This window comes from Podarcis pityusensis (genome assembly GCF_964106645.2).
Source record: "Podarcis pityusensis genome assembly, chromosome: 5".
Taxonomy (NCBI): domain Eukaryota; kingdom Metazoa; phylum Chordata; class Lepidosauria; order Squamata; family Lacertidae; genus Podarcis; species Podarcis pityusensis.
This window is the reverse complement of record NC_138032.1, coordinates 31,571,144-31,583,377: the sequence shown is the minus strand read 5'-3', so window position 1 is coordinate 31,583,377 and position 12,234 is coordinate 31,571,144. Positions and strand designations below refer to the sequence as shown.

The following is a 12,234-nucleotide window of genomic DNA, read 5'->3' as shown; positions in this document are numbered from 1 at the left end:
TCAAGCTTCCAACTGCCACACGGAAGTCACTCAAACACCACCTCACTTCAAATTAATGCTGAGACTCTAGACTAGAGAAATCCTATTCCAGCTCTGATTCCAGATATTGTCATGAGTCCCAGGTCTCAACAGGAAGGAAAACAAGCATGTCAGCCTTAGCAGCAACAAAGCAGTGGAGGTTTCCACTCCTGCAATGGGGAGCCTTGTGAAGAGAACCCCCTACTCTGATTTCAGGCCTCCCTCTCCACCAGCCACTGCCTGGCTTCTGGCAGATAGGAATATAAATATTTATCTTCATTGAATTATACAATTTACAGTGGTACCTCGGGTTAAGTACTTAATTCGTTCCAGAGGTCCGTTCTTAACCTGAAACTGTTCTTAACCTGAAGCACCGCTTTAGCTAATGGGGCCTCCTGCTGCTGCCGCGCCGCCGGAGCCCGATTTCTGTTCTTATCCTGAAGCAAAGTTCTTAACCTGAAGCACTATTTCTTGCTTAGTGGAGTGTGTAACCTGAAGCGTATGTAACCTGAAGCGTATGTAACCCGAGGTACCACTGTATATCCCTCACAGCCAACATAAAAAATACATTCCTGTCAGGAACATAAGGAAAGAGGGAGAGGATCCAGTTATCTTTAGTTATCTACATTTAAGATTTTAAGTCTCTTTACTTGATGTTTTGTGTGGGTGATGTATTAAAGTGGGGTGTGTATGTGTGTGTGTGTATGTGTGCACACAGGTGTATTTGTGAAGGATATTAGAATGTCAGAGCTTAATATAGAGTTAATGGAGAAAATTCGACTCAAAAAGGAGATGAGGTCAAATACATTCTTTCCCCTGCCATTCCCCAAACAGATTGAGAGCTGCTGTGAACCTTCTTTGTATGTTTTGAATAAGTGCGTTCCACTTTAATGAGATTATTCTGATGCCTCCATTAGGTTTTGTCAGCAATTTTCTGCTGCTTTTTACAACAAAGGCTGATTTGGGGTTTTCAACAGAATTTGCCTTCTATAGCTTTAATAGTGACATCTTCAGCACGTTCAGAATGCAGAGTTAAATTACCAGCAATTGTTTTCTACATATGTTTAGTAATATTAATACTGATACTTACTCTGAAGTTTTGGTTGCCTTTTCCTTTTTGACTGATATCCAGACTTAGTTGTGGTGAACTTGTCCCTGTGATTTAAAGTGTGACTAGCTTAGTCTGGATCAGAGCTCTTATCTCTTGCAGTTCAGTTCATTTCCTGAGATGGATGCTGTTTACTTTCCCCCAAATTCATTTATTCTGCTTGGAAAAGAAAGTTTGGAAAAGACAATAAATAGTTCAATCCTGTACCTGTCTACCCAGAAGTAAGTCTCATTAAGTTCAATGGGCCTAACTTCTTCTTCTTCTTCTTCTTCTTCTTCTTCTTCTTCTTCTTCTTCTTCTTAAATTTGTATACTGCCCATAGATCTCATGGTGGCTCACAATAGCTGTTCCTAAGAACAACATCTCTTCCTAAGAAGAAATGCCAGATAATTCCAATGGAAATGGGAGCAAAAAATGCCAGTGTTCACTTATTCATCTCATACCCAGAAATCAATCCAGCAAATATAATTGGTATTCATGATTGTTGATGTTTCAGTCAATAAATAATATGTAATTGATAATGCTTCTTCCTCATTTGCATTGCATTTCCTTTGCAATGAAAGGAATGGAGTGGAAGAATGTAATGGCAACATGATAATGTAATTAATTATGCACATTGTAACTTTGCCACAGCAGACAAGATGAATAATGCCATTTTAAAAAAAAAATTGCAGAAGATGAGCTGCACTGAAATGGAAACAATACTGCATGTGACAACTACAGGGCGGAAAGGAAAACATTGCCTTCGTATAGCCATACTCACAAGTAAGTAGCAGTGCCGGATTTACGTATAAGCTAAACAACCTGTCGAGTCAGATTCAGGGAGTGGCTTCTTTCGTTTCCAGAACCAAAAAAGTAGGCATGGAAACCTCGCAAGACGTCTTTGATCTTTATGTTTCATTTCCTTCCTTGCCTGTCCTGATGTGAATGCCCCCCCCCCATCTTTCTGAGTCTGAACTTCCTTCTCCTGGCTATGGTGGGTTATAAGACTCTTCACCATCTGTGACCCCCTGCTCCGCCTGACTACTCTCCTCCCCCTGTTCTGCTTCATGCGTCATTTCCCTGTCTTCCTCTTCTGACAGTTCCTGCTCCGAACCCTCCCCTGCTACTGACGAAGCAGCACGTTCTGGCTCTTCCCTGACACTCATCAAACCTAAATCCGGCCCTGGTAAGTAGGTATGGGAGTGTAGCCCAACAGCACTATTAAGATTTCTAGAATTGTTTGCATACTCAATAAAACTCAGTTCAGTCAAGACCATTCCCTGCTATTCTGAAAAGCGAACAAAGCACATCTTAATGCAGTATTTCAGCTGCCACCCCCTCCAAGAGAAAAGTGGTTATTGTAATTCCAGATTAGTGGAAATGTGCATGGCTTATTCATCCTGTGCATAAAACTGATAACCCATGCAGTAGGGACTGTTTATTTATTTCTTATTCATTTGTTTCAGTCTTTGTGAGTCATCTGAGTGTTTCCCATTTGTAATGTGATTCTGGAAAATTATTTTGCATATGTAATAGTAAACACTTGGCACCACATCTTCGCAGAGAATGAAAATGATCTAAACAATTCCCATCGGCCTAATGAGCAGAAACGGTGACTGGAACTGTGGCTAAAATTTTGGCAGCAGAAAACCGACTTGGATCATCTGTACTTTTGACTAGCAAGCATCTTGGGAATCAATTGACATAGCTTTGATTGCAGCTTAGAAAGGCGTAAGGAGGGAATCTGGTGTCCAAAAGGCAACTCCCTGATACTGTCACAACCAATAGCCTAAACAATATTTTAGGTTTTTAATAAATAGATTTAGAATGAAAATATTTTATATACTTCATCTGGGGAAGATGAAAGTATTCTGTTAGTTCATTTAGGATTATTTTCAACCCAATATACAAATTTTTTTTTGGTATAATCAGAAAATTTCCTAAACTAAAAGCGTTTGCAGATGACCTGGTTTTGACCCTGCAGGAGCCAGAGTCTAGTACGAAAAGAGTATTACAACTGATTCTTGATTTTGGTCGGGTGGCGGGATTCAAATTAAATAAACAGAAAACTAAGGTTTTGGGGGAAAATTTGACAGACACAGAGTCAGAACGGTTTCAGAAAGAGACAGAACTAAATGTGGTTAAAAAAGTAAAGTACCTAGGGGTAAACATAACAGCAAAAAATCTAAGCTTATTTAAGGATAACTATGAAAAGTGTTGGGCAGAAATTAAGAGAGATTTAGACAGCTGGACAAAATTGAAACTTTCTTTGTTAGGCCGAATTGCTGCTATCAAGATGAATGTATTGCCAAAGATGTTGTTTTTGTTCCAAACACTTCAGGTTTTGGATAAGACGGAGTGCTTTCAGAAGTGGCAGAGAGATATTTCTAAGTTTGTCTGGCAGGGCAAAAAGCCCAGAATTAAGTTTAAGATATTAACTGATGCGAAAGAAAGAGGGGGCTTTGCCCTGCCAGATTTAAAGTTGTACTATGAGGCCGCAGCGTTCTGCTGGCTAAAAGACTGGCTACTTCTTGAGGACACTGACGTGTTGGACTTGGAAGGGTTTAACAATACTTTTGGATGGCATGCATACTTATGGTACGACAAGGTTAAAGCAAATAAGGCCTTTAAGAACCATATTGTCAGAAAATCACTGTTTAATGTCTGGACAAAATATAAAGACTTGCTGGAAAATAAAACTCCAAGGTGGCTTTCACCTTTGGAAGCTAAGGCCCGAAAAAGACCCAATATGGAGGCTAAATGGCCAAAATATTGGGAAATACTAGAAAAAGATGGAGACAACTGGAAATTGCAGAGTTTGGAGAAAATGAAGGATAAAGTGCGAGACTGGTTACATTACGCTCAGATTAAAGAAGTCTTTAAAAATGACAAGAAACTAGGGTTTCAGGTGGAGAAATCGAAACTAGAAACAGAACTGTTAGAACCAAAGTCTAAGGTACTTTCAAGGATGTATAACTTGCTGTTAAAATGGAATACACAAGATGAAATGGTTAAATCGGCTATGATAAGGTGGGCGCAGGACATTGGGTATAATATCATGTTTGAGGACTGGGAAAGGTTGTGGAGTACTGGGTTGAACTTTACTGCATGCAATGCTTTGAAAGAAAATGTAATGAAAATGATATATAGATGGTATATGACCCCAGTCAAACTTGCAAAAATATACCACCTGTCTGATAATAAGTGTTGGAAATGTAAAGAGAGCGAAGGAACATTCTTCCACCTCTGGTGGACCTGCCCTAAAGTGAAGGCGTTCTGGGAAATGATTTATAATGAACTGAAAAAGGTATTTAAGTATACCTTCACAAAGAAACCAGAGGCCTTTCTTTTGGGTATTGTCGGCCAAGGGGTGGTAAAGAAGGACTGGACATTTTTTATGTATGCAACAACAGCAGCAAGGATACTTCTTGCAAAGCACTGGAAAGCTCAAGATCTACCCACACTGGAAGAATGGCAGATGCAACTGATAGACTATATGGAACTGGCCGAGATGACCGGCAGAATCCGTGACCTGGGAGAGGAGAAGATGGAGGAGGACTGGAAGAAATTCAAGATTTATTTACAAAAACATTGTAATTTGAGTGAATGTTAAGCAGGATGCTAGATCATAAACAATTGAGCACCACTAAATTAGATGATTTAAGATAATAAGTGAGATTGAGAAAATATAAACTTTTTTGAGAATTACAAGATTATAAATATATAGATGGGACATAAGAATGCAAATAAGATAATAAACTGCTGGCAAAAAGTTACAACGATGAAAGTGGGAGCGGGAGATGTGAGGAAGTCCAAAGAAAATGTGAAATTATGTTAAGATATATGTTATACTGTTTATTATATCTATTTTTATTTTAAACCCTAATAAATATTTAAAAAAAAATAAATCAGAAAATTTCCAGCGGTCAGGATAAAGAGGTGCATATTAGATAAAGGTAAAAGTAAAGGACCCCTGGGTGGTTAAATCTAGTCAAAGACAGCTATCGGGTTGCAGCGCTCATCTTGTTTTCAAGCCAAGGGAGCCAGCGTTTGTCCACAGACAGCTTCCCGGGTCATGTGGCCAGCATGACTAAACCACTTCTGGTGCAACAGAACACCATGATGGAAACCAGAACGCACAGAAACTCTGTTTACTTTCCCGCCACAATGGTACCTATTTATCTACTTACACTGGTGTGCTTTCGAACTGCTAGGTTGGCAGGAACTGGGACAGAGCAATGGGAGTTCCCCCCGTCACAGGGATTTGAACCACTGACCTTCTGATCGACAAGCCCAAGAGGCTCAGTGGTTTGTACCTCAGTGCCACCCACATCCATATTAGGACATCTGGGAAAGGTAGGCTGGTGTACGTAATCCACTTTTGGATGGGGCAAATGAAGCAGCACCAGCAGTTACAGAAAGGATGGTGTTCCCAACAACCAATAAGAGTCACAGCAGAAGGTACTAAAATGGAGGCAATCAGGAATATCTATTGCATGGGAGAGGAGAAGGTTACTGCATGGTAAAGCAGAAAGTATTTAATAGGTGATACATGGTGTCTATAGAAATCCATATTGATTCTGTATATCCTAATGCCAGCCAGTGTTCTCTAGGCGTTCTTATCTGCTATAGGGGCATGATCTTACCTAGTATTATTTTCTGAGCTGGCTAATTGTGATGTTTTTGATACATTAAGAGGTCAATCCTACACTGAAAATCAGTCAGATGAGCAGCCAGGTCTACCTTAACACCACAACAGATATACCACTGGGATATCCCATATAATATAACTTTATGGTGCAAGTGTGTTTGTGTCACTCACCCCTGCATGACAAACTGTGCCTGTAAATAATAAAAAATAAAAAATAAAGCTCACTATTTGTATAGCGGCAGGAAGATATAGAAATCCCAATGCAACTGTCGCAATAACCATCATACACAGGTCTTCGTGAATAGAATAATTGCTATTATCTGCTTATATAAATACATAAATACATATCAGCTTTGCACTTGAGCGTTTCCACATATGGTAATGCAACCTGACACTCCTTGTGTCAGGATAACAGACAGAAATTAACCGTCGCACAAGAAACATAGGTATATGAATAGTTACAGTGCAAAGCTACAGCAAATGAAAAGAGAAATCATTAAGAAGCTGCAAACGCTGTTTCCATTTCTGTATCTGCACATGGTAGTCATCCTTGCTCAATGAGCTCATTAGAAAAACAAAACAGCTTTGTTTGATAATGCACCATGGTGTATGTGATACTCCATAGGGACCACGGCAAGGGTCTTGTAACCTCCGACACAGTGCATGAAATCTATGTGCTTCCCATGGAAAAAGAACGTCACGTAGCACTATACAATACAACAACTATGGAGCTAACACCCTCTGGGTTTCTAGTCAGTGATCTCACAGCTAGTAAAAATGGTGATTCTAGTTAATGTAAATACAAGATAACAAAAAATACAGGCCTTCTCCGATTTCTTTGCTTGGGAAAGCTGTATTTTTCAGTATGGTGTTATAAAAGTGTCAGGGCTGGGAGCTCTCGCTTTCTTATATAATAGAATTGTATTGTGTTGGTTTGTCTGTGTGTAAGCATATGCACACACAGGCAATACTTGTCAAAAATTGCTTTTTGGAAAGTGAGTGTTAGAAATGCCATTCCTAATGTGATTTCTCCTCATAAAAGGAAAACATATTTTGATGGCTTTATTATTTATGTAGTAATGACCTGTGCTTTTTAATTAGGATTGAAACAATAATATTTATGTTCAGCTGAACTACTGCTTTTTAAAAATATATTTCCGAACACATGCTGAAAAGTTTGACGTCTCTTTCAGCACCCTAAAATGAAATGCAACAGGGAGGACTATGGTTATAGTTTCTTTTCTTTTCTCAGCATTCAACAACTACCTTTACTGTACTGACCAACAAGTTCAGTGTCAAATATGCAGTGATTAGAAGCAGCAGTTACAGTTTCAGCTGTAGTGGGAGCAGCAATGCTGGTATAAATGTAATATAAAAGATGAATACAAACCCAAGTCATCTCTGGGCAATGAAGAGTCAGGCTGGATGAATTGGTCTGTCTCTGCCCTAGTGACTTTTGCATTGCTCATAAGTAAAACAAAACAAACAAACTCCTTTTGAAAATTTTAGCACTAATTTCACCAAATACCCAAATTTGTGTATGCAATTTCTCCTTATATACACATTTGGCAAAGCATTTCTGCTTAATATAATGCATTTTTGTATGTTATTTTCACCAAAATGCCTGTTTTATACACATTAGTTGGTGGAAAATCAGCATTGCAAAATTCAGAAAAGTGCAAATTTAGAAGAATGACTGTCCTTTGGTTTGCATATTGTTTTGTAAACTGCAAATTAGGTAGGTTCACTTTTAAATATGAGCTGAATTGAATCCCCCCCCCCCATCCTTACATTTCAGAGACAAAAGGGAAGAGTCAGACATCAGGCTGCTGCTCTTGGCATCAGCCATGCTTCGCCTAGCATGTAGTTACACTCTTATTCTGAGTCAGACCAATTGTCCATCTAGCTTAGCCCACCCAGAAGCAGATTACTAGAGTTTTGATGTTATAATTCCATGCAGCCAGCCAAATGCAGAATTGCTCCTGGGCCTGGCTGGCAGTTCGTGATCACAATTTTCGAAGGTGATGCTGAGAATGCTGTTGCTTCGTGTATAGGAGCAATTTCCCTTGTGCCCTCCCCTCTCCCTTTGGCTATCATGATGTGAACCTAGAAGCAAGCATACGTTTGATGGGTTTCTTGGGACGATGGTGTCTGTAGGCCCTTTCAGCCAAGCATTTCTCCATTATCCGAAACCCTTTAACTGCTGGGAATGCCTTTGGGATTTTATGCATGCAAAAATATGTGCCTTTCTTCTGGGACATGGATAGTAGGCATGCTGTGTTAATAGCAGAATGTAAAATATGGGTTTAAGTAAAGCCCACTCCTCCTTTTGGCATTAGCTCTGGTCATTGAACCCTTTCCCAAATGCAGGGATGGGCTATGCTTTGTAATTGTTTGGGGAGGAGAAATATTATGAAATTTCTTTTGTATAATTGAGGTCGCTATTTATTGTTCCAAAAATGTGCAAATCATTTTGCTGATTTCATTTTTTTCTGGGCAGACTACTCTGAGAATTATTAACATCCATTTCTGGAACTGCTATGAAATAACCAAGGCTAACGTGACCACAGCGCTGGAGGAAAAGGCCATAATATCACTATTTATTTCTTTAGGATAGGCATGATATGCTTTAGCTTCCCCTTTGCCTTGTGTTTTTATTCCCACCCTCTAAGTTCAGTAGAAGTTAAACATTCTGTTCCTCCTTTGAACTTTCAGGGAATTTCTACCCTCTTGTCTAAGCTGCCTTTTATAAATCGAAATTTGTTTATTGAATGTTTAGAATAATATAACAAAATAACAGAGAGAGAGACACATCAGAGGGAACCACAAACACAGAATAATTAGGAGATCAATAAACTATTCAGGAATACATAAATGACTTTACAATGACCTTCTCCAATAAAAGAGATGAAGAGTGTATAGGCCATGCAAATCTTAAATGCTAGTTACAGTGCCAAGTGAATTCAAGTAGGCTGGCAATGTTGACTTAGCTGTTCTAATTGTGCAGGGCTTGGCAGATCACAGAATAAAAGAACAGTATGGAGAACAAAAGGCACAAGCACAACAAAGAAATATGCCTAAAAGAAATAGACTTGAAAGAAACAGTTGGGAGAGAAACAATAAATAGAATCAGGAAGTTAAGTCTGCATAGAAAATAAAATATGTAGCACTATGATAAGTTTTCCACCAAAGCTTAAAGTCAAGTTTATCACACTGCTGCTACTTAAAAACACTTCCCCCACAGGAGCTGAACTTACAGTTTCCTTTTGTATGCCATCCCATCAGGAACTGCTGTGAATCATAGCTAGGGCCTTTGAATGTCAATCTGACAGACTTCACTTCTATATGCACTTGATGGCAGATCAGGGCAACATGAAAGTGGTCTGCTTTCAAGAATTGCTCCCTCCTAGTTTTTCAGCCAAGGAACCAAGCATGATATGGAAACATGCACAACAGGAGTGGTTGTTGTGGTTGGGCAGAAGTACTTACCTGACTTCCCAGCAGTGGAGTCACTGCTGCAAGACAGTGGGAAGGTGGTGCAGTGCAAATATACCAGCAGGAGTGCTGGATTGACTCAGCCAGTGTATTTGCACCACACTGATTGTACCACTGTCTATCTCCCCCTCCCCTTCGGATATGCAGCAGCAACTCACATGCTGGGAGGTCAGGTAAGAGCCTCTGTCCCACCACACCACCTGCTTCTGATGTATAAGGATCAGGAGCTGTCACCTGACCTTTTCTGGGTTAGTGGCGGATGTGGATACCTTGGATAGAGTGGTCCACTCAAGTCAACAGTTCAATTTCTGCTGCAGTCCTGACATCATTGCACCAAGGAGCTCCATGAAAGCAGGAGTTTCCCATGTTCTGTAATGGCAAGGAATATGCCACAAAGAACATTTTACCAGTTACGTCCCCTTGACACCAATGTGTTCATTATTACGTCTGCAGCGTACTAATGAACATTTATGCATACATTGGGAAAATTGTTGCTTCCAACATACATTCTTTCTGAACAAAACAACTGGAGGTGAGGTGATCAGGAAGATGCTGTACAGTGTGTCCAGGCCTATGTTTCTATCTGCACAGCCCAATAGTATGAGGGAGTCACTACATTTCTTTTCATTCTGGATGACATTTTATGTTAAAGAGCATGACAGCTTAATTTCAGTTAAGCACTGCTAACAATAGGAATTCACACAGAAAGCCAGCGGTCATGCAGTCATTGATCGTGTATGTAAATGATGTAGCCCATTGTGCTTGGTCATTGTGAAGATTCTCATTATAAAACCTTCCCTCCTGTCACCTACGTGTGTGACAGACATTAGCAAATATGCTGTATGCAGCCACGTGAAAGCTGGCACCATCAAAACATTTTCATCCGGGAAAGGATCACGTAAGTTGTGGGTTGTTGTTTGTTGCTGCTGTGAGGCACTGAGAATTCTAGCGAATGCCCATTAGGGAATAATCTGTTCTGAACCTCAAAACATACTCCACTCAAATTCTTTTTGACCATTTGGGTCTCTCCCCCACTCTCTTTCAATCCAGGGAACAGAAGACATGACTTCTTCCTGATATTTGTGCAGAGTCAGGAAGCCCAACCCATCACAGACATCTACCCAGTGCTATTTTTCTAGAAAAAGAGGTGTGGGAACTCACTCTTGTTCTCTTATAATGGCAATGGCGCCCACCCGAGAGGTGCCGGAACTGAGTTCTGGTGAGTTCTGGCTGAAAAACCCCCTGCATCTACCTCATCTTTTCATTACCTAACAGTTTTAGCTGGCTTTAAATAGTGCAACTTGGTTCTTAAAGGACCCCTGCTGATATTTCCTCCAACCCACAGCAAATCTCCTATTTCCTCTCAGTTCCTGGAATACTACCAGGTGACATTTGCCCAGAATTGCCTCCAGTTTTGCTAGTTTCAGCCACAGGAAAGGGTGCTTCCTGTTCTGGCTCCATGTAGCATCTAGACTGCCAGTGTTCTCTTGCAGCATTCCTGCAGCCTTGCTTCCTCTGCCTACATTCTTTTATGATCATAGAGAGGCTGGGGAAAATTCAGACGGCCAATTGCTGCCACACGCAGCTTCTACCACATTCACATCCCATTGGTTGATGGAGCAGACATAGTCCCAGCTATGCCAGACTTCCCACATACCCTTCTGCTATAGCTCATACTTGGAGTGTGATTCTGTGGAAGGTTAGGGTGGGGTGGGTTTTTAAGTAAATTTAAAAACAGTGTAATAACAAAATGTAGTCCCGTACATTCTCAAATTTATTGAAAGTGGCCTTACACCGAGTTGAACCATTAGTCTATCTATCTGAGTGTTGTCCACTCTATACTAGGCGACAGTTCTTCTCCAGAGTTTTGGAGAAGAGACTTTCTCAGCCCTGCTTGGAGATGCCAGAGGTTAAACCTGGAACCTTTTCTACCACTGCAGTATAGCTCTTCCCCATAAAGGACTGCTGCTGCCCAGGACTGACCTGCTGGGAGACTGAAGGGCCCTGCCCTGCCTCTCTCCACCTGGCTTGGGGCGGGGTCTGGAGGACTCCATAAAGGGCTGCTGCTGCTGCTGCTGCTGCTCAACAGAGATGGATGCTTTTATTTTTTATCTATATCATTTTAAATTGTTATTGATATCAATGTTGTATTTTTTAGTTTTAGATTTTATGATTTATGTGGAAATTGTTTTCCATTTGGTTGTGTACCTTTGGATGTGCTTTATTTATTTATTGTTGATGACCTTTGTAATGTTGGTAATTATGTAAATCTTGTTATGCTGTAAGCTGCCTTGAGCATTGTTTTAACTATGGAAAGGCGGCATACAAATAAAAAATGTTGATGATGATGGTGATGATGATGATGTTTTGACTGTTAGACAAAATAGCCTCTCACCTCAGTTTTTGCCTTAACTTCAGAATGACCACTGATAAATGCACCAAGGAGAAGTTTGCTGCCCTCATATATAGTTGATTTTGAACTCATTAAAAATTGAATACAGAAATATGTCTCTGAATCAAGATGTCCAAATACAGAGAAGCCATGAGAGCCTGCTGTTCTGTAAACTGCACAGGGAATGGGTTTTGATTTGTATCCAGCTAGAAATAATATATTGTTTAAAAGCAGTGCAAGCAACAACAAACCTCACCAACCTGACACCCCATTTTTAGTTGGTTTGTTGAACATCTCTCAACAACGATCCTCACCATGCTCTTCCTTTCCTTTCCCCTCCAAATAAAATAAACATTTTTGTGTGTATCTATTTTGACCAAGGGCAAAAGGCAATTTTGGAAAGAACTTTTCATTAAAATTGTTAAGTTCAATAAAATCATTTGCTTTGGGGTCATTTTAGGAAGAAAAACAAATAAATTTTGCAACTGTTTTGCCTACCTTGAAATGGGCAGTTTTATCTGTAATTTGAGAGGGGGTGAAACAAAATTTTGTGTGTGTGCTGTGGAGAGGAGAGATCAGAATGAGTGC

The 12,234-nt window shown here is 40.1% G+C and overlaps 1 long non-coding RNA gene across 4 annotated transcripts; it reads left to right on the top strand.

Annotated features, from left to right (window-relative positions):
* Positions 1-12: 12 nt before the first annotated feature.
* LOC308477917 lies at positions 13-11,758 on the top strand. Of its 4 annotated transcripts, none has more exons than XR_013986743.1 (6): positions 13-1,347; positions 1,449-1,597; positions 1,801-1,891; positions 2,209-2,294; positions 10,305-10,473; positions 11,200-11,758. It is a non-coding gene; the product is annotated as an uncharacterized lncRNA (long non-coding RNA). The 4 variants fall into 4 exon arrangements; XR_013986744.1 differs by having other exon boundaries at positions 11,100-11,758; XR_013986745.1 differs by having other exon boundaries at positions 10,305-11,758.
* Positions 11,759-12,234: the final 476 nt, after the last annotated feature.